At 38.6% G+C, this 27,607-nt stretch overlaps 35 non-coding genes across 35 annotated transcripts; all 35 read left to right on the top strand.

Annotated features, from left to right (window-relative positions):
* Nucleotides 1–5,311: 5,311 nt before the first annotated feature.
* On the top strand, nucleotides 5,312–5,384 carry trnam-cau (transfer RNA methionine (anticodon CAU)). Its single transcript has one exon. It is a non-coding gene; the product is annotated as a tRNA-Met (tRNA).
* A 282-nt stretch (nucleotides 5,385–5,666) lies between these two features.
* trnam-cau (transfer RNA methionine (anticodon CAU)) lies at nucleotides 5,667–5,739 on the top strand. The gene has a single exon. It is a non-coding gene; the product is annotated as a tRNA-Met (tRNA).
* A 284-nt stretch (nucleotides 5,740–6,023) lies between these two features.
* trnam-cau (transfer RNA methionine (anticodon CAU)) lies at nucleotides 6,024–6,096 on the top strand. The gene has a single exon. It is a non-coding gene; the product is annotated as a tRNA-Met (tRNA).
* Nucleotides 6,097–6,379: 283 nt separating this feature from the next.
* trnam-cau (transfer RNA methionine (anticodon CAU)) lies at nucleotides 6,380–6,452 on the top strand. Its single transcript has one exon. It is a non-coding gene; the product is annotated as a tRNA-Met (tRNA).
* A 284-nt stretch (nucleotides 6,453–6,736) lies between these two features.
* trnam-cau (transfer RNA methionine (anticodon CAU)) lies at nucleotides 6,737–6,809 on the top strand. The gene has a single exon. It is a non-coding gene; the product is annotated as a tRNA-Met (tRNA).
* A 284-nt stretch (nucleotides 6,810–7,093) lies between these two features.
* trnam-cau (transfer RNA methionine (anticodon CAU)) lies at nucleotides 7,094–7,166 on the top strand. Its single transcript has one exon. It is a non-coding gene; the product is annotated as a tRNA-Met (tRNA).
* An 841-nt stretch (nucleotides 7,167–8,007) lies between these two features.
* On the top strand, nucleotides 8,008–8,080 carry trnam-cau (transfer RNA methionine (anticodon CAU)). The gene has a single exon. It is a non-coding gene; the product is annotated as a tRNA-Met (tRNA).
* Nucleotides 8,081–9,395: 1,315 nt separating this feature from the next.
* Nucleotides 9,396–9,468, top strand: trnam-cau (transfer RNA methionine (anticodon CAU)). Its single transcript has one exon. It is a non-coding gene; the product is annotated as a tRNA-Met (tRNA).
* Nucleotides 9,469–10,078: 610 nt separating this feature from the next.
* trnam-cau (transfer RNA methionine (anticodon CAU)) lies at nucleotides 10,079–10,151 on the top strand. The gene has a single exon. It is a non-coding gene; the product is annotated as a tRNA-Met (tRNA).
* A 990-nt stretch (nucleotides 10,152–11,141) lies between these two features.
* trnam-cau (transfer RNA methionine (anticodon CAU)) lies at nucleotides 11,142–11,214 on the top strand. Its single transcript has one exon. It is a non-coding gene; the product is annotated as a tRNA-Met (tRNA).
* A 283-nt stretch (nucleotides 11,215–11,497) lies between these two features.
* On the top strand, nucleotides 11,498–11,570 carry trnam-cau (transfer RNA methionine (anticodon CAU)). Its single transcript has one exon. It is a non-coding gene; the product is annotated as a tRNA-Met (tRNA).
* Nucleotides 11,571–11,852: 282 nt separating this feature from the next.
* On the top strand, nucleotides 11,853–11,925 carry trnam-cau (transfer RNA methionine (anticodon CAU)). The gene has a single exon. It is a non-coding gene; the product is annotated as a tRNA-Met (tRNA).
* A 283-nt stretch (nucleotides 11,926–12,208) lies between these two features.
* trnam-cau (transfer RNA methionine (anticodon CAU)) lies at nucleotides 12,209–12,281 on the top strand. Its single transcript has one exon. It is a non-coding gene; the product is annotated as a tRNA-Met (tRNA).
* A 1,311-nt stretch (nucleotides 12,282–13,592) lies between these two features.
* On the top strand, nucleotides 13,593–13,665 carry trnam-cau (transfer RNA methionine (anticodon CAU)). The gene has a single exon. It is a non-coding gene; the product is annotated as a tRNA-Met (tRNA).
* A 284-nt stretch (nucleotides 13,666–13,949) lies between these two features.
* On the top strand, nucleotides 13,950–14,022 carry trnam-cau (transfer RNA methionine (anticodon CAU)). Its single transcript has one exon. It is a non-coding gene; the product is annotated as a tRNA-Met (tRNA).
* A 284-nt stretch (nucleotides 14,023–14,306) lies between these two features.
* On the top strand, nucleotides 14,307–14,379 carry trnam-cau (transfer RNA methionine (anticodon CAU)). Its single transcript has one exon. It is a non-coding gene; the product is annotated as a tRNA-Met (tRNA).
* Nucleotides 14,380–14,661: 282 nt separating this feature from the next.
* On the top strand, nucleotides 14,662–14,734 carry trnam-cau (transfer RNA methionine (anticodon CAU)). The gene has a single exon. It is a non-coding gene; the product is annotated as a tRNA-Met (tRNA).
* A 284-nt stretch (nucleotides 14,735–15,018) lies between these two features.
* trnam-cau (transfer RNA methionine (anticodon CAU)) lies at nucleotides 15,019–15,091 on the top strand. The gene has a single exon. It is a non-coding gene; the product is annotated as a tRNA-Met (tRNA).
* A 285-nt stretch (nucleotides 15,092–15,376) lies between these two features.
* On the top strand, nucleotides 15,377–15,449 carry trnam-cau (transfer RNA methionine (anticodon CAU)). Its single transcript has one exon. It is a non-coding gene; the product is annotated as a tRNA-Met (tRNA).
* A 282-nt stretch (nucleotides 15,450–15,731) lies between these two features.
* trnam-cau (transfer RNA methionine (anticodon CAU)) lies at nucleotides 15,732–15,804 on the top strand. The gene has a single exon. It is a non-coding gene; the product is annotated as a tRNA-Met (tRNA).
* A 284-nt stretch (nucleotides 15,805–16,088) lies between these two features.
* Nucleotides 16,089–16,161, top strand: trnam-cau (transfer RNA methionine (anticodon CAU)). Its single transcript has one exon. It is a non-coding gene; the product is annotated as a tRNA-Met (tRNA).
* Nucleotides 16,162–17,139: 978 nt separating this feature from the next.
* Nucleotides 17,140–17,212, top strand: trnam-cau (transfer RNA methionine (anticodon CAU)). Its single transcript has one exon. It is a non-coding gene; the product is annotated as a tRNA-Met (tRNA).
* A 3,074-nt stretch (nucleotides 17,213–20,286) lies between these two features.
* On the top strand, nucleotides 20,287–20,359 carry trnam-cau (transfer RNA methionine (anticodon CAU)). Its single transcript has one exon. It is a non-coding gene; the product is annotated as a tRNA-Met (tRNA).
* Nucleotides 20,360–21,339: 980 nt separating this feature from the next.
* Nucleotides 21,340–21,412, top strand: trnam-cau (transfer RNA methionine (anticodon CAU)). The gene has a single exon. It is a non-coding gene; the product is annotated as a tRNA-Met (tRNA).
* Nucleotides 21,413–21,693: 281 nt separating this feature from the next.
* trnam-cau (transfer RNA methionine (anticodon CAU)) lies at nucleotides 21,694–21,766 on the top strand. The gene has a single exon. It is a non-coding gene; the product is annotated as a tRNA-Met (tRNA).
* Nucleotides 21,767–22,713: 947 nt separating this feature from the next.
* trnam-cau (transfer RNA methionine (anticodon CAU)) lies at nucleotides 22,714–22,786 on the top strand. Its single transcript has one exon. It is a non-coding gene; the product is annotated as a tRNA-Met (tRNA).
* Nucleotides 22,787–24,422: 1,636 nt separating this feature from the next.
* trnam-cau (transfer RNA methionine (anticodon CAU)) lies at nucleotides 24,423–24,495 on the top strand. Its single transcript has one exon. It is a non-coding gene; the product is annotated as a tRNA-Met (tRNA).
* Nucleotides 24,496–24,778: 283 nt separating this feature from the next.
* Nucleotides 24,779–24,851, top strand: trnam-cau (transfer RNA methionine (anticodon CAU)). Its single transcript has one exon. It is a non-coding gene; the product is annotated as a tRNA-Met (tRNA).
* Nucleotides 24,852–25,132: 281 nt separating this feature from the next.
* On the top strand, nucleotides 25,133–25,205 carry trnam-cau (transfer RNA methionine (anticodon CAU)). Its single transcript has one exon. It is a non-coding gene; the product is annotated as a tRNA-Met (tRNA).
* Nucleotides 25,206–25,487: 282 nt separating this feature from the next.
* trnam-cau (transfer RNA methionine (anticodon CAU)) lies at nucleotides 25,488–25,560 on the top strand. Its single transcript has one exon. It is a non-coding gene; the product is annotated as a tRNA-Met (tRNA).
* Nucleotides 25,561–25,843: 283 nt separating this feature from the next.
* Nucleotides 25,844–25,916, top strand: trnam-cau (transfer RNA methionine (anticodon CAU)). Its single transcript has one exon. It is a non-coding gene; the product is annotated as a tRNA-Met (tRNA).
* A 281-nt stretch (nucleotides 25,917–26,197) lies between these two features.
* trnam-cau (transfer RNA methionine (anticodon CAU)) lies at nucleotides 26,198–26,270 on the top strand. Its single transcript has one exon. It is a non-coding gene; the product is annotated as a tRNA-Met (tRNA).
* A 281-nt stretch (nucleotides 26,271–26,551) lies between these two features.
* trnam-cau (transfer RNA methionine (anticodon CAU)) lies at nucleotides 26,552–26,624 on the top strand. The gene has a single exon. It is a non-coding gene; the product is annotated as a tRNA-Met (tRNA).
* Nucleotides 26,625–26,906: 282 nt separating this feature from the next.
* Nucleotides 26,907–26,979, top strand: trnam-cau (transfer RNA methionine (anticodon CAU)). Its single transcript has one exon. It is a non-coding gene; the product is annotated as a tRNA-Met (tRNA).
* Nucleotides 26,980–27,260: 281 nt separating this feature from the next.
* Nucleotides 27,261–27,333, top strand: trnam-cau (transfer RNA methionine (anticodon CAU)). Its single transcript has one exon. It is a non-coding gene; the product is annotated as a tRNA-Met (tRNA).
* The last annotated feature ends 274 nt before the right edge of the window (nucleotides 27,334–27,607 follow it).

A 27,607-nucleotide genomic window follows, 5' to 3' on the forward strand; every position in this document is an offset into this window, starting at 1 on the left:
AATTTCAGACCATACATACATTTTGGCACGGTGGTTTCAACATCACTGTAAATATCTGAAGTTTGGTATCAATATTTTTTAAATTTCTTTTTGGATATTTTGCAAGAAGGGCCTCGTTAGCGCAGTAGGTAGCGCGTCAGTCTCATAATCTGAAGGTCGTGAGTTCGATCCTCACACGGGGCAGCAAACCTTTTAAAAAGACAGTGTTGGCTGAAGATGAAGTGAAAATGAATTCACGGTCGTTTTGGACTTTCACACAATACATACATTTGTCAAGGTGGATACCACATCGTAAGGTCCATATCGATATGTATTACTTTAGAATGAAATCAATCTTTTTTCTCAGGGGTTGTCGAATTTCAGACCATACATACATTTTGGCACGGTGGTTTCAACATCACTGTAAAAATCTGACGTTCGGTATCGATATTTTTTTCTTCTTTTTGGATTTTTTTGCAAGAAGGGCCTCGTTAGCGCAGTAGGTAGCGCGTCAGTCTCATAATCTGAAGGTCGTGAGTTCGATCCTCACACGGGGCAGCAAACCTTTTAAAAAGACAGTGTTGGCTGAAGATGAAGTGAAAATAATTCACTGGTCGTTTTGGACTTTCACACAATACATACTTTTGTCAAGGTGGATACCACATCGTAAGGTCCATATCGATATGTATTACTTTAGAATGAAATCAATCTTTTTTCTCAGGGGTTGTCGAATTTCAGACCATACATACATTTTGGCACGGTGGTTTCAACATCACTGTAAAAATCTGACGTTCGGTATCGATATTTTTTCTTCATTTTGGATATTTTTGCAAGAAGGGCCTCGTTAGCGCAGTAGGTAGCGCGTCAGTCTCATAATCTGAAGGTCGTGAGTTCGATCCTCACACGGGGCAGCAAAGCTTTTAAAAAGACAGTGTTGGCTAAAGATGAAGTGAAAATGAATTCACTGTGGTTTTGGACTTTCACACAATACATACTTTTGTCAAGGTGGATACCACATCGTAAGGTCCATATCGATATGTATTACTTTAGAATGAAATCAATCTTTTTTTCTCAGGGGTTGTCGAATTTCAGACCATACATACATTTTGGCACGGTGGTTTCAACATCACTGTAAAAATCTGACGTTCGGTATCGATATTTTTTTATTCATTTTGGATATTTTTGCAAGAAGTGCCTCGTTAGCGCAGTAGGTAGCGCGTCAGTCTCATAATCTGAAGGTCGTGAGTTCGATCCTCACACGGGGCAGCAAAGCTTTTAAAAAGACAGTGTTGGCTAAAGATGAAGTGAAAATGAATTCACTGTGGTTTTGGACTTTCACACAATACATACTTTTGTCAAGGTGGATACTACATCGTAAGGTCCATATCGATATGTATTACTTTAGAATGAAATCAATCTTTTTGTCTCAGGGGTTGTCGAATTTCAGACCATACATACATTTTGGCACGGTGGTTTCAACATCACTGTAAATATCTGAAGTTTGGTATCAATATTTTTAAATTTCTTTTTGGATATTTTAGCAAGAAGGGCCTCGTTAGCGCAGTAGGTAGCGCGTCAGTCTCATAATCTGAAGGTCGTGAGTTCGATCCTCACACGGGGCAGCAAACCTTTTAAAAAGACAGTGTTGGCTGAAGATGAAGTGAAAATTAATTCACTGTCGTTTTGGACTTTCACACAATACATACTTTTGTCAAGGTGGATACCACATCGTAAGGTCCATATCGATATGTATTACTTTAGAATGAAATCAATCTTTTTTCTCAGGGGTTGTCGAATTTCAGACCATACATACATTTTGGCACGGTGGTTTCAACATCACTGTAAAAATCTGACGTTCGGTATCGATATTTTTGTCTTCTTTTTGGATATTTTTGCAAGAAGGGCCTCGTTAGCGCAGTAGGTAGCGCGTCAGTCTCATAATCTGAAGGTCGTGAGTTCGATCCTCACACGGGGCAGCAAAGCTTTTAAAAAGACAGTGTTGGCTAAAGATGAAGTGAAAATGAATTCACTGTGGTTTTGGACTTTCACACAATACATACTTTTGTCAAGGTGGATACCACATCGTAAGGTCCATATCGATATTTATTACTTTAGAATGAAATCAATCTTTTTTTCTCAGGGGTTGTCGAATTTCAGACCATACATACATTTTGGCACGGTGGTTTCAACATCACTGTAAAAATCTGACGTTCGGTATCGATATTTTTTTATTCATTTTGGATAATTTTGCCAGAAGTGCCTCGTTAGCGCAGTAGGTAGCGCGTCAGTCTCATAATCTGAAGGTCGTGAGTTCGATCCTCACACGGGGCAGCAAAGCTTTTAAAAAGACAGTGTTGGCTAAAGATGAAGTGAAAATGAATTCACTGTGGTTTTGGACTTTCACACAATACATACTTTTGTCAAGGTGGATACTACATCGTAAGGTCCATATCGATATGTATTACTTTAGAATGAAATCAATCTTTTTGTCTCAGGGGTTGTCGAATTTCAGACCATACATACATTTTGGCACGGTGGTTTCAACATCACTGTAAATATCTGAAGTTTGGTATCAATATTTTTTAAATTTCTTTTTGGATATTTTAGCAAGAAGGGCCTCGTTAGCGCAGTAGGTAGCGCGTCAGTCTCATAATCTGAAGGTCGTGAGTTCGATCCTCACACGGGGCAGCAAACCTTTTAAAAAGACAGTGTTGGCTGAAGATGAAGTGAAAATTAATTCACGGTCGTTTTGGACTTTCACACAATACATACATTTGTCAAGGTGGATACCACATCGTAAGGGCCATATCGATATGTATTACTTTAGAATGAAATCAATCTTTTTTCTCAGGGGTTGTCGAATTTCAGACCATACATACATTTTGGCACGGTCGTTTCAACATCACTGTAAAAATCTGACGTTCGGTATCGATATTTTTTGTCTTCAATTTGGATTTTTTTTGCAAGAAGGGCCTCGTTAGCGCAGTAGGTAGCGCGTCAGTCTCATAATCTGAAGGTCGTGAGTTCGATCCTCACACGGGGCAGCAAAGCTTTTAAAAAGACAGTGTTGGCTAAAGATGAAGTGAAAATGAATTCACTGTGGTTTTGGACTTTCACACAATACATACTTTTGTCAAGGTGGATACCACATCGTAAGGTCCATATCGATATTTATTACTTTAGAATGAAATCAATCTTTTTTTCTCAGGGGTTGTCGAATTTCAGACCATACATACATTTTGGCACGGTGGTTTCAACATCACTGTAAAAATCTGACGTTTGGTATCAATATTTTTTAAATTTCTTTTTGGATATTTTTGCAAGAAGGGCCTCGTTAGCGCAGTAGGTAGCGCGTCAGTCTCATAATCTGAAGGTCGTGAGTTCGATCCTCACACGGGGCAGCAAAGCTTTTAAAAGACAGTGTTGGCTGAAGATGAAGTGAAAATGAATTCACTGTCGTTTTGGACTTTCACACAATACATACTTTTGTCAAGGTGGATACCACATCGTAAGGTCCATATCGATATGTATTACTTTAGAATGAAATCAATCTTTTTTCTCAGGGGTTGTCGAATTTCAGACCATACATACATTTTGGCACGGTGGTTTCAACATCACTGTAAAAATCTGAAGTTCGATATTTTTTGGATATTTTTGCAAAATGGCCTTTTTAAATCAGTCTCATAATCTTGGATATTCACACGGGCAGCAAACCTTTCAAAAAGACAGTGTTGGCTGAAGATGAAGTGAAAATTAATTCAAGTGTCATTTTGGACTTTCACACACATACTTTTGTCAAGGTGGATACCACATCGTAAGGTCCATATCGATATGTATTACTTTAGAATGAAATCAATCTTTTTGTTTCAGGGGTTGGAATTTCAGACCATCATCAGTTTCAACATCATACATATCAATATTTTGGACAAAAGGTCAGTAGGTAGCGCGTCAGTCTCATAATCTGAAGGTTGTGAGATCGATCCTCACACCGGGCAGCAAAGCTGTTAAAAATACAGTGTTGGCTGAAAATGAATTCACTGTCATTTTGGATTTCACACAATATATACTTTTGTCAAGGTGGATACCACATCGTAAGGTCCATATCGATATGTATTACTTTACAATGAAATCAATCTTTTTTCTCAGGGGTTGTCGAATTTCAGACCATACATACATTTTGGCACGGTGGTTTCAACATCACTGTAAAAATCTGAAGTTCGGTATCGATATTTTTTTTTTCCTTTTTGGGTATTTTTGCAAGAAGGGCCTCGTTAGCGCAGTAGGTAGCGCGTCAGTCTCATAATCTGAAGGTCGTGAGTTCGATCCTCACACGGGGCAGCAAAGCTTTCAAAAAGACAGTGTTGGCTGAAGATGAAGTGAAAATGAATTCACTGTGGTTTTGGACTTTCACACAATACATACTTTTGTCAAGGTGGATACCACATCGTAAGGTCCATATCGATATGTATTACTTTAGAATGAAATCAATCTTTTTTTCTCAGGGGTTGTCGAATTTCAGACCATACATACATTTTGGCACGGTGGTTTCAACATCACTGTAAAAATCTGACGTTCGGTATCGATATTTTTTTATTCATTTTGGATATTTTTGCAAGAAGTGCCTCGTTAGCGCAGTAGGTAGCGCGTCAGTCTCATAATCTGAAGGTCGTGAGTTCGATCCTCACACGGGGCAGCAAAGCTTTTAAAAAGACAGTGTTGGCTAAAGATGAAGTGAAAATGAATTCACTGTGGTTTTGGACTTTCACACAATACATACTTTTGTCAAGGTGGATACTACATCGTAAGGTCCATATCGATATGTATTACTTTAGAATGAAATCAATCTTTTTGTCTCAGGGGTTGTCGAATTTCAGACCATACATACATTTTGGCACGGTGGTTTCAACATCACTGTAAATATCTGAAGTTTGGTATCAATATTTTTTAAATTTCTTTTTGGATATTTTAGCAAGAAGGGCCTCGTTAGCGCAGTAGGTAGCGCGTCAGTCTCATAATCTGAAGGTCGTGAGTTCGATCCTCACACGGGGCAGCAAACCTTTTAAAAAGACAGTGTTGGCTGAAGATGAAGTGAAAATTAATTCACGGTCGTTTTGGACTTTCACACAATACATACATTTGTCAAGGTGGATACCACATCGTAAGGTCCATATCGATATGTATTACTTTAGAATGAAATCAATCTTTTTTTCTCAGGGGTTGTCGAATTTCAGACCATACATACATTTTGGCACGGTGGTTTCAACATCACTGTAAAAATCTGACGTTCGGTATCGATATTTTTTTCTTCATTTTGGATATTTTTGCAAGAAGGGCCTCGTTAGCGCAGTAGGTAGCGCGTCAGTCTCATAATCTGAAGGTCGTGAGTTCGATCCTCACACGGGGCAGCAAAGCTTTTAAAAAGACAGTGTTGGCTGAAGATGAAGTGAAAATGAATTCACTGTCGTTTTGGACTTTCACACAATACATACTTTTGTCAAGGTGGATACTACATCGTAAGGTCCATATCGATATGTATTACTTTAGAATGAAATCAATCTTTTTTCTCAGGGGTTGTCGAATTTCAGACCATACATACATTTTGGCACGGTGGTTTCAACATCACTGTAAAATCTGAAGTTTGGTATCAATATTTTTTAAATTTCTTTTTGGATATTTTAGCAAGAAGGGCCTCGTTAGCGCAGTAGGTAGCGCGTCAGTCTCATAATCTGAAGGTCGTGAGTTCGATCCTCACACGGGGCAGCAAACCTTTTAAAAAGACAGTGTTGGCTGAAGATGAAGTGAAAATGAATTCACTGTCGTTTTGGACTTTCACACAATACATACTTTTGTCAAGGTGGATACCACATCGTAAGGTCCATATCGATATGTATTACTTTAGAATGAAATCAATCTTTTTTTCTCAGGGGTTGTCGAATTTCAGACCATACATACATTTTGGCACGGTCGTTTCAACATCACTGTAAAAATCTGACGTTCGGTATCGATATTTTTTGTCTTCAATTTGTCTTTTTATTGCAAGAAGGGCCTCGTTAGCGCAGTAGGTAGCGCGTCAGTCTCATAATCTGAAGGTCGTGAGTTCGATCCTCACACGGGGCAGCAAAGCTTTTAAAAAGACAGTGTTGGCTAAAGATGAAGTGAAAATGAATTCACTGTGGTTTTGGACTTTCACACAATACATACTTTTGTCAAGGTGGATACCACATCGTAAGGTCCATATCGATATTTATTACTTTAGAATGAAATCAATCTTTTTTTCTCAGGGGTTGTCGAATTTCAGACCATACATACATTTTGGCACGGTGGTTTCAACATCACTGTAAAAATCTGACGTTCGGTATCGATATTTTTTTTTTATTTTTGGATAATTTTTGCAAGAAGTGCCTCGTTAGCGCAGTAGGTAGCGCGTCAGTCTCATAATCTGAAGGTCGTGAGTTCGATCCTCACACGGGGCAGCAAAGCTTTTAAAAAGACAGTGTTGGCTAAAGATGAAGTGAAAATGAATTCACTGTGGTTTTGGACTTTCACACAATACATACTTTTGTCAAGGTGGATACTACATCGTAAGGTCCATATCGATATGTATTACTTTAGAATGAAATCAATCTTTTTGTCTCAGGGGTTGTCGAATTTCAGACCATACATACATTTTGGCACGGTGGTTTCAACATCACTGTAAATATCTGAAGTTTGGTATCAATATTTTTTAAATTTCTTTTTGGATATTTTTGCAAGAAGGGCCTCGTTAGCGCAGTAGGTAGCGCGTCAGTCTCATAATCTGAAGGTCGTGAGTTCGATCCTCACACGGGGCAGCAAAGCTTTTAAAAAGACAGTGTTGGCTGAAGATGAAGTGAAAATGAATTCACTGTCGTTTTGGACTTTCACACAATACATACTTTTGTCAAGGTGGATACCACATCGTAAGGTCCATATCGATATGTATTACTTTAGAATGAAATCAATCTTTTTTTCTCAGGGGTTGTCGAATTTCAGACCATACATACATTTTGGCACGGTGGTTTCAACATCACTGTAAAAATCTGACGTTTGGTATCGATATTTTTTAAATTTCTTTTTGGATATTTTTGCAAGAAGGGCCTCGTTAGCGCAGTAGGTAGCGCGTCAGTCTCATAATCTGAAGGTCGTGAGTTCGATCCTCACACGGGGCAGCAAAGCTTTAAAAAGACAGTGTTGGCTGAAGATGAAGTGAAAATGAATTCACTGTCGTTTTGGACTTTCACACAATACATACTTTTGTCAAGGTGGATACCACATCGTAAGGTCCATATCGATATGTATTACTTTAGAATGAAATCAATCTTTTTTTCTCAGGGGTTGTCGAATTTCAGACCATACATACATTTTGGCACGGTGGTTTCAACATCACTGTAAAAAAAATCTGACGTTCGGTATCGATATTTTTTGAGTTCATCCTTTGTGATGAAGATTTTTGCAATGAATTTTGGACTTTCACACAATACCTTTTGTCAAGGTGGATACCACATCGTAAGGTCCAGTAGTATTACTTTAGAATGAAATCAATCTTTTTTTTCAGTTCATCATACATTTTGGCACGGTGGTTTCAACATCACTGTCAAAATCTGAAGTTCGGTATCAATATATATTTTTTCTTTTTGGACAATATTTGCCAGAAGTGCCTTGTTAGCTCAGTAGGTAGTGCGTCAGTCTCATAATCTGAAGGTTGTGAGATCGATCCTCACACGGGCAGCAAAGCTGTTAAAAACACAGTGTTAGCTGAAGATGAAGTGAAAATGAATTCACTGTCGTTTTGGATTTCACACAATATATACTTTTGTCAAGGTGGATACCACATCGTAAGGTCCATATCGATATGTATTACTTTAGAATGAAATCAATATTTTTTTCTCAGGGGTTGTCGAATTTCAGACCATACATACATTTTGGCACGGTGGTTTCAACATCACTGTAAAAATCTGAAGTTCGGTATCGATATTTTTTTTTTCCTTTTTGGATATTTTTGCAAGAAGGGCCTCGTTAGCGCAGTAGGTAGCGCGTCAGTCTCATAATCTGAAGGTCGTGAGTTCGATCCTCACACGGGGCAGCAAAGCTTTTAAAAAGACAGTGTTGGCTGAAGATGAAGTGAAAATGAATTCACTGTCGTTTTGGACTTTCACACAATACATACTTTTGTCAAGGTGGATACCACATCGTAAGGTCCATATCGATATGTATTACTTTAGAATGAAATCAATCTTTTTGTCTCAGGGGTTGTCGAATTTCAGACCATACATACATTTTGGCACGGTGGTTTCAACATCACTGTCAAAATTTGAAGTTTGGTATTGATATTATTATTATTTTTTTGACATTTTTGCAAGAAGGGGCTCGTTAGCGCAGTAGGTAGCGTGTCAGTCTCATAATCTGAAGATTATGAGTTCGATCCTCACACGGGGCAGCAAAGCTTTCAAAAAGACAGTGTTGGCTGAAGATGAAGTGAAAATGAATTCACTTGCAGTTTTGGACTTTCACACAATACATACTTTTGTCAAGGTGGATACCACATCGTAAGGTCCATATCGATATGTATTACTTTAGAATGAAATCAATCTTTTTGTCTCAGGGGTTGTCGAATTTCAGACCATACATACATTTTGGCACGGTGGTTTCAACATCACTGTAAAAATCTGGTTTTTTGGATATTTTTGCAAAAATCGTTAGCGCAGTAGGTAATCAGTCTCATAATCTGAAGGTCGTGAGTTCGATCCTCACACGGGGCAGCAAACCTTTTAAAAAGACAGTGTTGGCTGAAGATGAAGTGAAAATGAATTCACTGTCGTTTTGGACTTTCACACAATACATACTTTTGTCAAGGTGGATACCACATCGTAAGGTCCATATCGATATGTATTACTTTAGAATGAAATCAATCTTTTTGTCTCAGGGGTTGTCGAATTTCAGACCATACATACATTTTGGCACGGTGGTTTCAACATCACTGTAAAAATCTGACGTTCGGTATCGATATTTTTTCCTTCATTTTGGATATTTTGCAAGAAGGGCCTCGTTAGCGCAGTAGGTAGCGCGTCAGTCTCATATCTGAAGGTCGTGAGTTCGATCCTCACACGGGGCAGCAAAGCTTTTAAAAAGACAGTGTTGGCTGAAGATGAAGTGTGAAAATGAATTCACTGTTGTTTTGGACTTTCACACAATACATACTTTTGTCAAGGTGGATACCACATCGTAAGGTCCATATCGATATGTATTACTTTAGAATGAAATCAATCTTTTTGTCTCAGGGGTTGTCGAATTTCAGACCATACATACATTTTGGCACGGTGGTTTCAACATCACTGTAAAAATCTGAAGTTTGGTATCGGTATTTTTTAAATTTCTTTTTGGATATTTTTGCAAGAAGGGCCTCGTTAGCGCAGTAGGTAGCGCGTCAGTCTCATAATCTGAAGGTCGTGAGTTCGATCCTCACACGGGGCAGCAAAGCTTTCAAAAAGACAGTGTTGGCTGAAGTGAAAATGAATTCACTGTCGTTTTGGACTTTCACACAATACATACTTTTGTCAAGAATGATACCACATCGTAAGGTCCATATCGATATGTATTACTTTAGAATGAAATCAATCTTTTTTCTCAGGGGTTGTCGAATTTCAGACCATACATACATTTTGGCACGGTGGTTTCAACATCACTGTAAAAATCTGAAGTTCTTTTTGGATATTTTTGCAAAAATGGCCTCGTTAGCGCAGTAGGCAGCACATCAGTCTCATAATCTGAAGGTCGTGAGTTCGATCCTCACACGGGGCAGCAAAGCTTTTAAAAAGACAGTGTTGGCTGAAGATGAAGTGAAAATGAATTCACTGTCGTTTTGGACTTTCACACAATACATACTTTTGTCAAGGTGGATACCACATCGTAAGGTCCATATCGATATGTATTACTTTAGAATGAAATCAATCTTTTTGTCTCAGGGGTTGTCGAATTTCAGACCATACATACATTTTGGCACGGTGGTTTCAACATCACTGTAAAAATCTGACGTTCGGTATCGATATTTTTTTCCTTCATTTTGGATATTTATGCAAGAAGGGCCTCGTTAGCGCAGTAGGTAGCGCGTCAGTCTCATAATCTGAAGGTCGTGAGTTCGATCCTCACACGGGGCAGCAAAGCTTTTAAAAAGACAGTGTTGGCTGAAGATGAAAAATGAATTCACTGTTGTTTTTGACTTTCACACAATACATACTTTTGTCAAGGTGGATACCACATCGTAAGGTCCATATCGATATGTATTACTTTAGAATGAAATCAATCTTTTTGTCTCAGGGGTTGTCGAATTTCAGACCATACATACATTTTGGCACGGTGGTTTCAACATCACTGTCAAAATTTGAAGTTTGGTATTGATATTATTATTATTTTTTTGACATTTTTGCAAGAAGGGGCTCGTTAGCGCAGTAGGTAGCGGGTCAGTCTCATAATCTGAAGGTCGTGAGTTCGATCCTCACACGGGGCAGAAGAGCTGTTAAAAAGAGAGTGTTAGCTGAACATGAAGTTAAAATGAATTCACTGTTGTTTTTGACTTTCACTCAATACATACTTTTGTCAAGGTGGATACCACATCTTAAGGTCCATATCGATATGTATTACTTTAGAATGAAATCAATCTTTTTGTCTCAGGGGTTGTCGAATTTCAGACCATACATACATTTTGGCACGGTGGTTTCAACATCACTGTAAAAATCTGAAGTTCGGTATCGATATTTTTTTTCTTAATTTTGGATATTTTTGCAAGAAGGGCCTCGTTAGCGCAGTAGGTAGCGCATCAGTCTCATAATCTGAAGGTCGTGAGTTCGATCCTCACACGGGGCAGCAAAGCTTTCAAAAAGACAGTGTTGGCTGAAGATGAAGTGAAAATGAATTCACTGTCGTTTTGGACTTTCACACAATACATACTTTTGTCAAGGTGGATACCACATCGTAAGGTCCATATCGATATGTATTACTTTAGAATGAAATCAATCTTTTTGTCTCAGGGGTTGTCGAATTTCAGACCATACATACATTTTGGCACGGTGGTTTCAACATCACTGTAAATATCTGAAGTTTGGTATCAATATTTTTTAAATTTCTTTTTGGATATTTTTGCAAGAAGGGCCTCGTTAGCGCAGTAGGTAGCGCGTCAGTCTCATAATCTGAAGGTCGTGAGTTCGATCCTCACACGGGGCAGCAAACCTTTTAAAAAGACAGTGTTGGCTGAAGATGAAGTGAAAATGAATTCACTGTCGTTTTGGACTTTCACACAATACATACTTTTGTCAAGGTGGATACCACATCGTAAGGTCCATATCGATATGTATTACTTTAGAATGAAATCAATCTTTTTGTCTCAGGGGTTGTCGAATTTCAGACCATACATACATTTTGGCACGGTGGTTTCAACATCACTGTAAAATCTGAACGTTTGGTATCGATATTTTTAAATTTCTTTTTGGATATTTTTGCAAGAAGGGCCTCGTTAGCGCAGTAGGTAGCGCGTCAGTCTCATAATCTGAAGGTCGTGAGTTCGATCCTCACACGGGGCAGCAAACCTTTTAAAAAGACAGTGTTGGCTGAAGATGAAGTGAAAATGAATTCACTGTCGTTTTGGACTTTCACACAATACATACTTTTGTCAAGGTGGATACCACATCGTAAGGTCCATATCGATATGTATTACTTTAGAATGAAATCAATCTTTTTGTCTCAGGGGTTGTCGAATTTCAGACCATACATACATTTTGGCACGGTGGTTTCAACATCACTGTAAAAATCTGACGTTCGGTATCGATATTTTTTTCTTCATTTTGGATATTTTTGCAAGAAGGGCCTCGTTAGCGCAGTAGGTAGCGCGTCAGTCTCATAATCTGAAGGTCGTGAGTTCGATCCTCACACGGGGCAGAAGAGCTGTTAAAAAGACAGTGTTGGCTGAAGATGAAGTGAAAATGAATTCACTGTTGTTTTGGACTTTCACACAATACATACTTTTGTCAAGGTGGATACCACATCGTAAGGTCCATATCGATATGTATTACTTTAGAATGAAATCAATCTTTTTGTCTCAGGGGTTGTCGAATTTCAGACCATACATACATTTTGGCACGGTGGTTTCAACATCACTGTAAAAATCTGAAGTTTGGTATCGATATTTTTAAATTTCTTTTTGGATATTTTTGCAAGAAGGGCCTCGTTAGCGCAGTAGGTAGCGCGTCAGTCTCATAATCTGAAGGTCGTGAGTTCGATCCTCACACGGGGCAGCAAAGCTTTCAAAAAGACAGTGTTGGCTGAAGATGAAGTGAAAATGAATTCACTGTCGTTTTGGACTTTCACACAATACATACTTTTGTCAAGGTGGATACCACATCGTAAGGTCCATATCGATATGTATTACTTTAGAATGAAATCAATCTTTTTGTCTCAGGGTTGTCGAATTTCAGACCATACATACATTTTGGCACGGTGGTTTCAACATCACTGTAAAAATCTGAAGTTCTTTTTGGATATTTTTGCAAAAATGGCCTCGTTAGCGCAGTAGGCAGCACATCAGTCTCATAATCTGAAGGTCGTGAGTTCGATCCTCACACGGGGCAGCAAACCTTTTAAAAAGACAGTGTTGGCTGAAGATGAAGTGAAAATGAATTCACTGTCGTTTTGGACTTTCACACAATACATACTTTTGTCAAGAATGATACCACATCGTAAGGTCCATATCGATATGTATTACTTTAGAATGAAATCAATCTTTTTGTCTCAGGGGTTGTCGAATTTCAGACCATACATACATTTTGGCACCGTGGTTTCAACATCACTGTAAAAATCTGACGTTCGGTATCGATATTTTTTTCCTTCATTTTGGATATTTATGCAAGAAGGGCCTGTTAGCGCAGTAGGTAGCGCGTCAGTCTCATAATCTGAAGGTCGTGAGTTCGAAACGGGGCAGCAAAGCTTTAAAAAGACAGTGTTTGAAGATGGTGAAAATCAATTCACTGTTGTTTTTGACTTTCACACAATACATACTTTTGTCAAGGTGGATACCACATCTTAAGGTCCATATCGATATGTATTACTTTAGAATGAAATCAATCTTTTTGTCTCAGGGGTTGTCGAATTTCAGACCATACATACATTTTGGCACGGTGGTTTCAACATCACTGTCAAAATTTGAAGTTTGGTATTGATATTATTATTATTTTTTTGACATTTTTGCAAGAAGGGGCTCGTTAGCGCAGTAGGTAGCGCGTCAGTCTCATAATCTGAAGGTCGTGAGTTCGATCCTCACACGGGGCAGCAAAGCTTTCAAAAAGACAGTGTTGGCTGAAGATGAAGTGAAAATGAATTCACTGTTGTTTTGGACTTTCACACAATACATACTTTTGTCAAGGTGGATACCACATCGTAAGGTCCATATCGATATGTATTACTTTAGAATGAAATCAATCTTTTTGTCTCAGGGGTTGTCGAATTTCAGACCATACATACATTTTGGCACGGTGGTTTCAACATCACTGTAAAATCTGAAGTTCGGTATCGATATTTTTTTCTTCATTTTGGATATTTTTGCAAGAAGGGCCTCGTTAGCGCAGTAGGTAGCGCGTCAGTCTCATAATCTGAAGGTCGTGAGTTCGATCCTCACACGGGGCAGCAAAGCTTTTAAAAAGACAGTGTTGGCTGAAGATGAAGTGAAAATGAATTCACTGTCGTTTTGGACTTTCACACAATACATACTTTTGTCAAGGTGGATACCACATCGTAAGGTCCATATCGATATGTATTACTTTAGAATGAAATCAATCTTTTTGTCTCAGGGGTTGTCGAATTTCAGACCATACATACATTTTGGCACGGTGGTTTCAACATCACTGTAAATATCTGAAGTTTGGTATCAATATTTTTTAAATTTCTTTTTGGATATTTTTGCAAGAAGGGCCTCGTTAGCGCAGTAGGTAGCGCGTCAGTCTCATAATCTGAAGGTCGTGAGTTCGATCCTCACACGGGGCAGCAAAACTTTTAAAAAGACAGTGTTGGCTGAAGATGAAGTGAAAATGAATTCACTGTCGTTTTGGACTTTCACACAATACATACTTTTGTCAAGGTGGATACCACATCGTAAGGTCCATATCGATATGTATTACTTTAGAATGAAATCAATCTTTTTGTCTCAGGGGTTGTCGAATTTCAGACCATACATACATTTTGGCACGGTGGTTTCAACATCACTGTAAATATCTGACGTTTGGTATCGATATTTTTTAAATTTCTTTTTGGATATTTTTGCAAGAAGGGCCTCGTTAGCGCAGTAGGTAGCGCGTCAGTCTCATAATCTGAAGGTCGTGAGTTCGATCCTCACACGGGGCAGCAAACCTTTTAAAAAGACAGTGTTGGCTGAAGATGAAGTGAAAATGAATTCACTGTCGTTTTGGACTTTCACACAATACATACTTTTGTCAAGGTGGATACCACATCGTAAGGTCCATATCGATATGTATTACTTTAGAATGAAATCAATCTTTTTGTCTCAGGGGTTGTCGAATTTCAGACCATACATACATTTTGGCACGGTGGTTTCAACATCACTGTAAAAATCTGACGTTCGGTATCGATATTTTTTTCTTCATTTTGGATATTTTTGCAAGAAGGGCCTCGTTAGCGCAGTAGGTAGCGCGTCAGTCTCATAATCTGAAGGTCGTGAGTTCGATCCTCACACGGGGCAGCAAAGCTTTTAAAAAGACAGTGTTGGCTGAAGATGAAGTGAAAATGAATTCACTGTCGTTTTGGACTTTCACACAATACATACTTTTGTCAAGGTGGATACCACATCGTAAGGTCCATATCGATATGTATTACTTTAGAATGAAATCAATCTTTTTTTCTCAGGGGTTGTCGAATTTCAGACCATACATACATTTTGGCACGGTGGTTTCAACATCACTGTAAAAATCTGAAGTTTGGTATCAATATTTTTTAAATTTCTTTTTGGATATTTTTGCAAGAAGGGCCTCGTTAGCGCAGTAGGTAGCGCGTCAGTCTCATAATCTGAAGGTCGTGAGTTCGATCCTCACACGGGGCAGCAAAGCTTTTAAAAAGACAGTGTTGGCTGAAGATGAAGTGAAAATGAATTCACTGTCGTTTTGGACTTTCACACAATACATACTTTTGTCAAGGTGGATACCACATCGTAAGGTCCATATCGATATGTATTACTTTAGAATGAAATCAATCTTTTTGTCTCAGGGGTTGTCGAATTTCAGACCATACATACATTTTGGCACGGTGGTTTCAACATCACTGTAAAAATCTGAAGTTCGGTATCGATATTTTTTTAAATTTCTTTTTGGATATTTTTGCAAGAAGGGCCTCGTTAGCGCAGTAGGTAGCGCGTCAGTCTCATAATCTGAAGGTCGTGAGTTCGATCCTCACACGGGGCAGCAAACCTTTTAAAAAGACAGTGTTGGCTGAAGATGAAGTGAAAATGAATTCACTGTCGTTTTGGACTTTCACACAATACATACTTTTGTCAAGGTGGATACCACATCGTAAGGTCCATATCGATATGTATTACTTTAGAATGAAATCAATCTTTTTGTCTCAGGGGTTGTCGAATTTCAGACCATACATACATTTTGGCACGGTGGTTTCAACATCACTGTAAAAATCTGACGTTCGGTATCAATATTTTTTTCTTCATTTTGGATATTTTTGCAAGAAGGGCCTCGTTAGCGCAGTAGGTAGCGCGTCAGTCTCATAATCTGAAGGTCGTGAGTTCGATCCTCACACGGGGCAGCAAACCTTTTAAAAAGACAGTGTTGGCTGAAGATGAAGTGAAAATGAATTCACTGTCGTTTTGGACTTTCACACAATACATACTTTTGTCAAGGTGGATACCACATCGTAAGGTCCATATCGATATGTATTACTTTAGAATGAAATCAATCTTTTTGTCTCAGGGGTTGTCGAATTTCAGACCATACATACATTTTGGCACGGTGGTTTCAACATCACTGTAAATATCTGAAGTTTGGTATCAATATTTTTTAAATTTCTTTTTGGATATTTTTGCAAGAAGGGCCTCGTTAGCGCAGTAGGTAGCGCGTCAGTCTCATAATCTGAAGGTCGTGAGTTCGATCCTCACACGGGGCAGCAAACCTTTTAAAAAGACAGTGTTGGCTGAAGATGAAGTGAAAATGAATTCACTGTCGTTTTGGACTTTCACACAATACATACTTTTGTCAAGGTGGATACCACATCGTAAGGTCCATATCGATATGTATTACTTTAGAATGAAATCAATCTTTTTTCTCAGGGGTTGTCGAATTTCAGACCATACATACATTTTGGCACGGTGGTTTCAACATCACTGTAAAAATCTGAATATTTTTTTTTCTTTTTGGATATTTTTGCAAAATGGCCTCGTTAGCGCAGTAGGTAGCGCATCAGTCTCATAATCTGAAGGTCGTGAGTTCGATCCTCACACGGGGCAGCAAACCTTTTAAAAAGACAGTGTTGGCTGAAGATGAAGTGAAAATGAATTCACTGTCGTTTTGGACTTTCACACAATACATACTTTTGTCAAGGTGGATACCACATCGTAAGGTCCATATCGATATGTATTACTTTAGAATGAAATCAATCTTTTTGTCTCAGGGGTTGTCGAATTTCAGACCATACATACATTTTGGCACGGTGGTTTCAACATCACTGTAAATATCTGAAGTTTGGTATCGATATTTTTAAATTTCTTTTTGGATATTTTTGCAAGAAGTGCCTCGTTAGTGCAGTAGGTACCGCGTCAGTCTCATAATCTGACGCTCGTGAGTTCGATCCTCACACGGGCAGCAAATATTTCAAAAAGACAGTGTTGGCTGAAGATGAAGTGAAAATGAATTCACTGTCGTTTTGGACTTTCACACAATACATACTTTTGTCAAGGTGGATACCACATCGTAAGGTCCATATCGATATGTATTACTTTAGAATGAAATCAATCTTTTTGTCTCAGGGGTTGTCGAATTTCAGACCATACATACATTTTGGCACGGTGGTTTCAACATCACTGTAAAATCTGAAGTTTGGTATCAATATTTTTTAAATTTCTTTTTGGATATTTTTGCAAGAAGGGCCTCGTTAGCGCAGTAGGTAGCGCGTCAGTCTCATAATCTGAAGGTCGTGAGTTCGATCCTCACACGGGGCAGCAAAGCTTTTAAAAAGACAGTGTTGGCTGAAGATGAAGTGAAAATGAATTCACTGTCGTTTTGGACTTTCACACAATACATACTTTTGTCAAGGTGGATACCACATCGTAAGGTCCATATCGATATGTATTACTTTAGAATGAAATCAATCTTTTTGTCCCAGGGGTTGTCGAATTTCAGACCATACATACATTTTGGCACGGTGGTTTCAACATCACTGTAAAAATCTGAAGTTCGGTATCGATATTTTTTTTCTTCATTTTGGATATTTTTGCAAGAAGGGCCTCTTTAGCGCAGTAGGTAGCGCGTCAGTCTCATAATCTGAAGGTGGTGAGTTCGATCCTCACCCGGGGCAGCAAAACTTTTAAAAACACAGTGTTGGCTGAAGATGAAGTGAAAATGAATTCACTGTCGTTTTGGACTTTCACACAATACATACTTTTGTCAAGGTGGATACCACATCGTAAGGTCCATATCGATATGTATTACTTTAGAATGAAATCAATCTTTTTTTCTCAGGGGTTGTCGAATTTCAGACCATACATACATTTTGGCACGGTGGTTTCAACATCACTGTAAAATCTGAAGTTTGGTATCGATATTTTTAAATTTCTTTTTGGATATTTTTGCAAAAAGGGCCTCGTTAGCGCAGTAGGCAGCGCTTCAGTCTCATAATCTGAAGGTCGTGAGTTTGATCCTCACACGGGGCAGCAAACCTTTTAAAAAGACAGTGTTGGCTGAAGATGAAGTGAAAATTAATTCAATGTCATTTTGGACTTTCACACAATACATACTTTTGTCAAGGTGGATACCACATCGTAAGGTCCATATCGATATCTATTACTTTAGAATGAAATCAATCTTTTTGTTTCAGGGGTTGTCGAATTTCAGACCATACATACATTTTGGCACGGTCGTTTCAACATCACTGTCAAAATCTGAAGTTCGGTATCAATATATATTTTTTCTTTTTGGACAAAATTTGCCAGAAGTGCCTTGTTAGCTCAGTAGGTAGCGCGTCAGTCTCATAATCTGAAGGTCGTGAGTTCGATCCTCACACCGGGCAGCAAAGCTGTTAAAAATACAGTGTTAGCTGAAGGTGAAAATGAATTCACTGTTGTTTTGGACTTTCATACAATACATACTTTTGTCAAGGTGGATACCACATCGTAAGGTCCATATCGATATGTATTACCTTAGAATGAAATCAATCTTTTTTTCTCAGGGGTTGTCGAATTTCAGACCATACATACATTTTGGCACGGTGGTTTCAACATCACTGTAAAAATCTGACGTTCGGTATCGATATTTTTTTCTTCTTTTTGGATAATTTTGCAGGAAGGACCTCGTTAAGCGCAGTAGGTAGCGCGTCAGTCTCATAATCTGAAGGTCGTGAGTTCGGTCCTCACACGGGGCAGCAAAGCTGTTAAAAAGACAGTGTTGGCTGAAGATGTAGTGAAAATGAATTCACTGTCGTTTTGGACTTTCACACAATACATACTTTTGTCAAGGTGGATACCACATCGTAAGGTCCATATCGATATGTATTACTTTAGAATGAAATCAATCTTTTTTTCTCAGGGGTTGTCGAATTTCAGACCATACATACATTTTGGCACGGTGGTTTCAACATCACTGTAAAAATCTGACGTTCGGTATCAATATTTTTTTTTCTTCTTTTTGGATATTGTTGCAAGAAGGGCCTCGTTGGCGCAGTAGGTAGAGTCTCAGTCTCATAATCTGAAGGTCGTGAGTTCGATCCTCACACGGGGCAGCAAAGCTTTCAAGAAGACAGTGTTGGCTGAAAATGAATTCACTGTTGTTTTGGACTTTCACACAATACATACTTTTGTCAAGGTGGATACCACATCGTAAGGTCCATATCGATATGTATTACTTTAGAATGAAATCAATATTTTTTTCTCAGGGGTTGTCGAATTTGAGACCATACATACATTTTGGCACGGTGGTTTCAACATCACTGTCAAAATCTGAAGTTCTTTTTGGATATTTTTCCAAAAATGGCCTCGTTAGCGCAGTAGGCAGCGCATCAGTCTCATAATCTGAAGGTCGTGAGTTCGATCCTCACACGGGGCAGCAAACCTTTTAAAAAGACAGTGTTGGCTGAAGATGAAGTGAAAATGAATTCACTGTCGTTTTGGACTTTCACACAATACATACTTTTGTCAAGGTGGATACCACATCGTAAGGTCCATATCGATATGTATTACTTTAGAATGAAATCAATCTTTTTTTCTCAGGGGTTGTCGAATTTCAGACCATACATACATTTTGGCAAGGTCGTTTCAACATCACTGTCAAAATCTGAAGTTCGGTATCGATATTTTTTGTCTTTTTTAAAAAATATTTTTGCAAGAAGGGCCGTGTTAGCGCAGTAGGTTGCGCGTCAGTCTCATAATCTGAAGGTCATGAGTTCGATCCTCACACGGGGCATCAAAGCTTTCAAAAAGACATTGTTGGCTGAAGTGGAAATGACTTCACAGGCATTTTGGACGTTCACACAATACATACGTTTGTCAAGGTGGATACCACATCGTAAGGTCCATATTGATATGTACTACTTTAGAATGAAATCAATCTTTTTGTTTCAGGGGTTGTCGAATTTCAGACCATACATACATTTTGGCACAGTGGTTTCAACATCACTGTAAAAATCTGAAGTTCGGTATCAATATATATTTTTTCTTTTTGGACATTTTTGCAAGGGGTTAGCAGTAAGCGCGTCAGTCTCATAATCTGAAGGTCGTGAGTTCGATCCTCACACGGGCAGCAAACCTTATAAAAAGACAGTGTTGGCTGAAGATGAAGTGAAAATGAATTCACTGTCGTTTTGGACTTTCACACAATACATACTTTTGTCAAGGTGGATACCACATCGTAAGGTCCATATCGATATGTATTACTTTAGAATGAAATCAATCTTTTTGTCTCAGGGGTTGTCGAATTTCAGACCATACATACATTTTGGCACGGTGGTTTCAACATCACTGTAAAATCTGAAGTTTGGTATCAATATTTTTTAAATTTCTTTTTGGATATTTTTGCAAGAAGGGCCTCGTTAGCGCAGTAGGTAGCGCGTCAGTCTCATAATCTGAAGGTCGTGAGTTCGATCCTCACACGGGGCAGCAAACCTTTTAAAAAGACAGTGTTGGCTGAAAATGAATTCACTGTCGTTTTGGACTTTCACACAATACATACTTTTGTCAAGGTGGATACCACATCGTAAGGTCCATATCGATATGTATTACTTTAGAATGAAATCAATCTTTTTTCTCAGGGGTTGTCGAATTTCAGACCATACATACATTTTGGCACGGTGGTTTCAACATCACTGTAAAAATCTGACGTTCGGTATCGATATTTTTTTCTTCATTTTGGATTTTTTTGCAAGAAGGGCCTCGTTAGCGCAGTAGGTAGCGTGTCAGTCTCATAATCTGAAGGTCGTGAGTTCGATCCTCACACGGGGCAGCAAAGCTTTCAAAAAGACAGTGTTGGCTGAAGATGAAGTGAAAATGAATTCACTGCAGTTTTGGACTTTCACACAATACATACTTTTGTCAAGGTGGATACTACATCGTAAGGTCCATATCGATATGTATTACTTTAGAATGAAATCAATCTTTTTGTCTCAGGGGTTGTCGAATTTCAGACCATACATACATTTTGGCACGGTGGTTTCAACATCACTGTAAAAATCTGAAGTTCGGTATCGATATTTTTTTTTCTTTTTGGATATTTTTGCAAGAAGGGCCACGTTAGCGCAGTAGGTAGCGCGTCAGTCTCATAATCTGAAGGTCGTGAGTTCGATCCTCACACGGGGCAGCAAACCTTTTAAAAAGACAGTGTTGGCTGAAGATGAAGTGAAAATGAATTCACTGTCGTTTTGGACTTTCACACAATACATACTTTTGTCAAGGTGGATACCACATCGTAAGGTCCATATCGATATGTATTACTTTAGAATGAAATCAATCTTTTTTTCTCAGGGGTTGTCGAATTTCAGACCATACATACATTTTGGCACGGTGGTTTCAACATCACTGTAAAATCTGAAGTTTGGTATCGATATTTTTTAAATTTCTTTTTGGATATTTTTGCAAGAAGGGCCTCGTTAGCGCAGTAGGTAGCGCGTCAGTCTCATAATCTGAAGGTCGTGAGTTCGATCCTCACACGGGGCAGCAAAGCTTTTAAAAAGACAGTGTTGGCTGAAGATGAAGTGAAAATGAATTCACTGTCGTTTTGGACTTTCACACAATACATACTTTTGTCAAGGTGGATACCACATCGTAAGGTCCATATCGATATGTATTACTTTAGAATGAAATCAATCTTTTTGTCTCAGGGGTTGTCGAATTTCAGACCATACATACATTTTGGCACGGTGGTTTCAACATCACTGTAAAAATCTGAAGTTTGGTATCGATATTTTTTTTTCATTTTGGATATTTTTGCAAGAAGGGCCTCGTTAGCGCAGTAGGTAGCGCGTCAGTCTCATAATCTGAAGGTCGTGAGTTCGATCCTCACACGGGGCAGCAAACCTTTTAAAAAGACAGTGTTGGCTGAAGATGAAGTGAAAATGAATTCACTGTCGTTTTGGACTTTCACACAATACATACTTTTGTCAAGGTGGATACCACATCGTAAGGTCCATATCGATATGTATTACTTTAGAATGAAATCAATCTTTTTTTCTCAGGGGTTGTCGAATTTCAGACCATACATACATTTTGGCACGGTGGTTTCAACATCACTGTAAAAAAATCGATATTTTTTTTTTTGGATATTTTTGAAGGGCCTCGTTAGCGCATCAATCAGTCTCATAATCTGAAGGTTGAGTTTGATCCTCACACGGGGCAGCAAACCTTTTAAAAAGACAGTGTTGGCTGAAGATGAAATGTCATTTTGGACTTTCACACAATACATACTTTTGTCAAGGTGGATACCACATCGTAAGGTCCATATCGATATGTATTACTTTAGAATGAAATCAATCTTTTTGTCTCAGGGGTTGTCGAATTTCAGACCATACATACATTTTGGCACGGTGGTTTCAACATCACTGTAAAAATCTGAAGTTCGGTATCAATATATATTTTTTCTTTTTGGACAAAATTTGCCAGAAGTGCCTTGTTAGCTCAGTAGGTAGCGCGTCAGTCTCATAATCTGAAGGTTGTGAGATCGATCCTCACACGGGGAAGCAAAGCTGTTAAAAACACAGTGTTAGCTGAAGATGAAGTGAAAATGAATTCACTGTCGTTTTGGACTTTCACACAATACATACTTTTGTCAAGGTGGATACCACATCGTAAGGTCCATATCGATATGTATTACTTTAGAATGAAATCAATCTTTTTTCTCAGGGGTTGTCGAATTTCAGACCATACATACATTTTGGCACGGTGGTTTCAACATCACTGTAAAAATCTGACGTTCGGTATCGATATTTTTTGTCTTCTTTTTGGATATTTTTGCAAGAAGGGCCTCGTTAGCGCAGTAGGTAGCGCGTCAGTCTCATAATCTGAAGGTCGTGAGTTCGATCCTCACACGGGGCAGCAAAGCTTTAAAAAGACAGTGTTGGCTGAAGATGAAGTTAAAATGAATTCACTGTCGTTTTGGACTTTCACACAATACATACTTTTGTCAAGGTGGATACCACATCGTAAGGTCCATATCGATATGTATTACTTTAGAATGAAATCAATCTTTTTTCTCAGGGGTTGTCGAATTTCAGACCATACATACATTTTGGCACGGTGGTTTCAACATCACTGTAAAAATCTGACGTTCGGTATCAATATTTGTTTTTCTTCTTTTTGGATATTTTTGCAAGAAGGGCCTCGTTAGTGCAGTAGGTAGTGCCTCAGTCTCATAATCTGAAGGTCGTGAGTTCGATCCTCACACGGGGCAGCAAACCTTATAAAAAGACAGTGTTGGTTGAAAATGAATTCACTGTTGTTTTGGACTTTCACACAATATATACTTTTGTCAAGGTGGATACCACATCGTAAGGTCCATATCGATATGTATTACTTTAGAATGAAATCAATATTTTTTTCTCAGGGGTTGTCGAATTTCAGACTATACATACATTTTGGCATGGTGGTTTCAACGTCACTGTAAAAATCTGAAGTTCTTTTTGGATATTTTTGCAAAAATGGCCTCGTTAGCGCAGTAGGCAGCGCATCAGTCTCATAATCTGAAGGTCGTGAGTTCGATCCTCACACGGGGCAGCAAACCTTTTAAAAAGACAGTGTTGGCTGAAGATGAAGTGAAAATGAATTCACTGTCGTTTTGGACTTTCACACAATACATACTTTTGTCAAGGTGGATACCACATCGTAAGGTCCATATCGATATGTATTACTTTAGAATGAAATCAATCTTTTTTTCTCAGGGGTTGTCGAATTTCAGACCATACATACATTTTGGCACGGTGGTTTCAACATCACTGTAAAAATCTGACGTTCGGTTCAATTTTTTTTTCTTCAATTTGGATATTTTTGCAAGAAGGGCCAGCGCGTCAGTCTCATAATCTGAAGGTCGTGAGTTCGATCCTCACACGGGGCAGCAAAGCTTTCAAAAAGACAGTGTTGGCTGAAGTGAAAATGAATTCACTGTCATTTTGGACTTTCACACAATACATACTTTTGTCAAGGTGGATACCACATCGTAAGGTCCATATCGATATGTATTACTTTAGAATGAAATCAATCTTTTTTGTCTCAGGGGTTGTCGAATTTCAGACCATACATACATTTTGGCACGGTGGTTTCAACATCACTGTCAAAATCTGAAGTTCGGTATCAATATATATTTTTTATTTTTGGACAAAATTTGCCAGAAGTGCCTTGTTTGCGCAGTAGGTAGCGCGTCAGCCTCATAATCTGAAGGTCGTGAGTTCGATCCTCACACGGGCAGCAAACCTTATAAAAAGACAGTGTTGGCTGAAAATGAATTCACTGTCGTTTTGGACTTTCACACAATACATACTTTTGTCAAGGTGGATACCACATCGTAAGGTCCATATCGATATGTATTACTTTAGAATGAAATCAATCTTTTTGTCTCAGGGTTGTCGAATTTCAGACCATACATACATTTTGGCACGGTGGTTTCAACATCACTGTAAAAATCTGAAGTTCGGTATCAATATTTTTATATATCTTTTTGGATATTTTTGCAAGAAGGGCCTCGTTAGCGCAGTAGGTAGCGCGTCAGTCTCATAATCTGAAGGTCGTGAGTTCGATCCTCACACGGGGCAGCAAACCTTTTAAAAAGACAGTGTTGGCTGAAGATGAAGTGAAAATGAATTCACTGTCGTTTTGGACTTTCACACAATACATACTTTTGTCAAGGTGGATACCACATCGTAAGGTCCATATCGATATGTATTACTTTAGAATGAAATCAATCTTTTTTTCTCAGGGGTTGTCGAATTTCAGACCATACATACATTTTGGCACGGTGGTTTCAACATCACTGTAAAAATCTGACGTTCGGTATCGATATTTTTTTTCTTCATTTTGGATATTTTTGCAAGAAGGGCCTCGTTAGCGCAGTAGGTAGCGCGTCAGTCTCATAATCTGAAGGTCGTGAGTTCGATCCTCACACGGGGCAGCAAACCTTTTAAAAAGACAGTGTTGGCTGAAGATGAAGTGAAAATGAATTCACTGTCGTTTTGGACTTTCACACAATACATACTTTTGTCAAGGTGGATACTACATCGTAAGGTCCATATCGATATGTATTACTTTAGAATGAAATCAATCTTTTTGTCTCAGGGGTTGTCGAATTTCAGACCATACATACATTTTGGCACGGTGGTTTCAACATCACTGTAAAAATCTGAAGTTTGGTATCAATATTTTTTTTTCTTTTTGGATATTTTTGCAAGAAGGGCCTCGTTAGCGCAGTAGGTAGCGCGTCAGTCTCATAATCTGAAGGTCGTGAGTTCGATCCTCACACGGGGCAGCAAACCTTTAAAAAGACAGTGTTGGCTGAAGATGAAGTGAAAATGAATTCACTGTCGTTTTGGACTTTCACACAATACATACTTTTGTCAAGGTGGATACCACATCGTAAGGTCCATATCGATATGTATTACTTTAGAATGAAATCAATCTTTTTTCTCAGGGGTTGTCGAATTTCAGACCATACATACATTTTGGCACGGTGGTTTCAACATCACTGTAAAAATCTGAAGTTGGTATCGATATTTTTTTAAATTTCTTTTTGGATATTTTTGCAAGAAGGGCCTCGTTAGCGCAGTAGGTAGCGCGTCAGTCTCATAATCTGAAGGTCGTGAGTTCGATCCTCACACGGGGCAGCAAAGCTTTAAAAAGACAGTGTTGGCTGAAGATGAAGTGAAAATGAATTCACTGTCGTTTTGGACTTTCACACAATACATACTTTTGTCAAGGTGGATACCACATCGTAAGGTCCATATCGATATGTATTACTTTAGAATGAAATCAATCTTTTTTTCTCAGGGGTTGTCGAATTTCAGACCATACATACATTTTGGCACGGTGGTTTCAACATCACTGTAAAAATCTGACGTTCGGTATCGATATTTTTTAAATTTCTTTTTGGATATTTTTGCAAGAAGGGCCTCGTTAGCGCAGTAGGTAGCGCGTCAGTCTCATAATCTGAAGGTCGTGAGTTCGATCCTCACACGGGGCAGCAAAGCTTTTAAAAAGACAGTGTTGGCTGAAGATGAAGTGAAAATGAATTCACTGTCGTTTTGGACTTTCACACAATACATACTTTTGTCAAGGTGGATACCACATCGTAAGGTCCATATCGATATGTATTACTTTAGAATGAAATCAATCTTTTTGTCTCAGGGGTTGTCGAATTTCAGACCATACATACATTTTGGCACGGTGGTTTCAACATCACTGTAAAAATCTGAAGTTCGGTATCGATATTTTTTTTTCTTTTTGGATATTTTTGCAAGAAGGGCCTCGTTAGCGCAGTAGGTAGCGCGTCAGTCTCATAATCTGAAGGTCGTGAGTTCGATCCTCACACGGGGCAGCAAAGCTTTTAAAAAGACAGTGTTGGCTGAAGATGAAGTGAAAATGAATTCACTGTCGTTTTGGACTTTCACACAATACATACTTTTGTCAAGGTGGATACCACATCGTAAGGTCCATATCGATATGTATTACTTTAGAATGAAATCAATCTTTTTTCTCAGGGGTTGTCGAATTTCAGACCATACATACATTTTGGCACGGTGGTTTCAACATCACTGTAAAAATCTGACGTTCGGTATCGATATTTTTTTCTTCATTTTGGATATTTTTGCAAGAAGGGCCTCGTTAGCGCAGTAGGTAGCGCGTCAGTCTCATAATCTGAAGGTCGTGAGTTCGATCCTCACACGGGGCAGCAAACCTTTTAAAAAGACAGTGTTGGCTGAAGATGAAGTGAAAATGAATTCACTGTCGTTTTGGACTTTCACACAATACATACTTTTGTCAAGGTGGATACCACATCGTAAGGTCCATATCGATATGTATTACTTTAGAATGAAATCAATCTTTTTTTCTCAGGGGTTGTCGAATTTCAGACCATACATACATTTTGGCACGGTGGTTTCAACATCACTGTAAAAATCTGACGTTCGGTATCGATATTTTTTTCTTCATTTTGGATATTTTTGCAAGAAGGGCCTCGTTAGCGCAGTAGGTAGCGCGTCAGTCTCATAATCTGAAGGTCGTGAGTTCGATCCTCACACGGGGCAGCAAACCTTTTAAAAAGACAGTGTTGGCTGAAGATGAAGTGAAAATGAATTCACTGTCGTTTTGGACTTTCACACAATACATACTTTTGTCAAGGTGGATACCACATCGTAAGGTCCATATCGATATGTATTACTTTAGAATGAAATCAATCTTTTTTCTCAGGGGTTGTCGAATTTCAGACCATACATACATTTTGGCACGGTGGTTTCAACATCACTGTAAAAATCTGAAGTTTGGTATCGATATTTTTTTTTTCTTTTTGGATATTTTTGCAAGAAGGGCCTCGTTAGCGCAGTAGGTAGCGCGTCAGTCTCATAATCTGAAGGTCGTGAGTTCGATCCTCACACGGGGCAGCAAAGCTTTCAAAAAGACAGTGTTGGCTGAAGATGAAGTGAAAATGAATTCACTGTCGTTTTGGACTTTCACACAATACATACTTTTGTCAAGGTGGATACCACATCGTAAGGTCCATATCGATATGTATTACTTTAGAATGAAATCAATCTTTTTGTCTCAGGGGTTGTCGAATTTCAGACCATACATACATTTTGGCACGGTGGTTTCAACATCACTGTAAAAATCTGACGTTCGGTATCGATATTTTTAATTCTTTTTTGGATATTTTTG

The sequence above is a fragment of the Oncorhynchus nerka genome, linkage group LG15 (assembly GCF_034236695.1).
Source record: "Oncorhynchus nerka isolate Pitt River linkage group LG15, Oner_Uvic_2.0, whole genome shotgun sequence".
Lineage (NCBI taxonomy): Eukaryota > Metazoa > Chordata > Actinopteri > Salmoniformes > Salmonidae > Oncorhynchus > Oncorhynchus nerka.